Source organism: Lupinus angustifolius, chromosome LG06, assembly GCF_001865875.1.
Source record: "Lupinus angustifolius cultivar Tanjil chromosome LG06, LupAngTanjil_v1.0, whole genome shotgun sequence".
Classification (NCBI taxonomy): domain Eukaryota; kingdom Viridiplantae; phylum Streptophyta; class Magnoliopsida; order Fabales; family Fabaceae; genus Lupinus; species Lupinus angustifolius.
Window position 1 is genome coordinate 13,751,953 of NC_032014.1, and position 2,422 is coordinate 13,754,374.

Below are 2,422 nucleotides of genomic sequence, written 5' to 3' on the forward strand. Positions count from 1 at the left end.
AATGTGATTTTTTAGCCACTTTATGAAACACCGATTATGCTCTTTGGAAATCCAATTTTCATTCTTACTTGGGTAACACTTCCTTAGCATCTCCTTGTGTGTTTCAACATATGGCTCAACCTCGTCGGCATTATGTAAAACATATAAATGCGCTTGCTCCAATTCGGTTCTTGTTATAGTCAATATTTCATTCCCAGTAATGCCTTCACAAAATGTTTTTTTTGCATATCGAGGCTTTAAAATGCCCATAAAATCACCAACGACAAGGTATCCGGTACAAAAATCAAGAGTTTCTTCAACAACATATCGCTCAACAATACAACCTTCTTATCTTGATCGGTTCTTCACATACCCTTTTAATGTCTTCATATAACGCTCAAAGGAGTACATCCATCTTATATAGGAAAGACCACATAGTTGTGTCTCTCGAACAAGAGGAATGCTTAGATGAACCATTATGTCAAAAAAAGAAGGTGGAAAATATATTTCAAGATCACACAAAGTCAAAATAATTTGTCTTTGCAATGTAGGTAATTTCTTAGGGTCAGTCACTTTGCTACAAATTACCTTGAAGAAGAAGCATAACCTAGTTATGGTTCCTCGAACTTTTTTAGGTAGAATTGACCGTATTCTAATAGCCAAGAAATGCTCCATAAGTACATGACAATCATGAGACTTAAGACCTTTTAACTTGAGGTCTTTCATTGATACGAGGTTCTGAATGTTGGAAGAGTACCCTTTTGGAACTTTAACACCATGAATAAATTTACAAAATTCCATTTTCTCATTCCTCGACAAAGTATAAGCTGCTGGAGGTAGAAAATTTTTACTTCATTATCGGACCCCATTCATTTCTTATTCCCATACTAACCAAGTCCAACCTTACATTCAATACATTTGTGGTCTTACTAGAGACATTGAGTAAGGTACCAAGGAGTCTTTCTAGGGGTGGCAATGTGGGCCGGCCAGGTCCAGCCCGCCTTTGGCCCACCAAAATATGGGATGGCCCGGCTCGGCCCGTATTGTTAAAAGGGCTCAAAATGCTAGCCCAGCCCATATTTTGAAGGGCTGGCAGGCTGACGGGCTGGCCTGTTTTCCCCCTCCAAAATGTACATAATTAAAGCTTTTAGACAAAAAATAATCAACAAACTTGATAAATGTCTTTTAAAACAAAAAATCACAAACATAAGTCTACAATATTACAATAACAACAGAACATCTGAACTTAAAACTTGTAAATTCTAAAGAAGAAACCAATATAGTCTTAAAGTTTTATACTATTAGTTCACAATAAAACTTCTAAGTCATAAATTTCAATTTTTAAATATTAGATACTTTGTTGGAAGAAGATGCCTCCACTTTTCTATTATTATCACCATCAACGTCTTTGAAATCTTTTTCTTCATCATCATCTGCATTATGTATATGATTAAATTAATATATGCTTATAATAATAAATGAATAATTAACTAACAAATATATGATAACTGTACTGAAAAAAATAAATTACCTTCACAAACAAAAGATGCCTTCACTTCTCTATTGCACAATGCCAGTTGCCACACCCCATGCACAACACAGTGTCACATACTTTAGTTTTTTAATTTTTTGACAATGGCACGCTGGGCCAACCCGGCCCGGCCCGTCTAAAAACGGGCTGAATATGGGTTTTTGGGCTAAAATCCTCAGCTTGGCCTGCTAAAAATAGCTATCCGAACGGGCTGGCCCATCGGGCCAAGCCTATATTGCCACTCCTAAGTCTTTCATACATATTTTTTTCAATATGCATAACAACGAGAAAATGTCTTTCCTATAATGAACTCCAATATGACAATTCAAAGTAGATTGACCTTTTCTTCTACCCACTTGTGACAATTTCTTTTGCAAAAGGTTTACCAAAGTTAATATTCAAACCCTTTAGCTTTTGAAATAATTGATCATCTGCCAATGGCAAAGGTGCACGACCTTCTTCATTATTTCCATCAAATGCTTTTCTCCATCATCGATAGTGATGATCTGAAGGCAAAAATCTACGATGGCCAAGGAAGACATTCATCTTATAGTGTTCCAACCTCATTGAATGAGTATTGTCTTCATATACAGTGCATGCAAAATGTCTTTTTGTACTATATCCAGACAGATTACCATAAGCAGGGAAATCACTGATAGTGCAGAATAACAAAGTCCTCAAGTTGAAGCTTTCTTCCCTATAGGCATCATATACATTTATGTATGTCTCCCACATTTGCTTCAAGTCTTCAATTAATGGAGCCAAATATATGTCTATGTCATTTCCTGGTTGTTTAGGTTCAGAAATTAACATAGATAACATCACATATTTGTGCTTCATGCATAAAGAATGAGGTATGTTGTATATCACCAATATCACTGACCATGTACTGTAGGAGCAACTTTGAACACT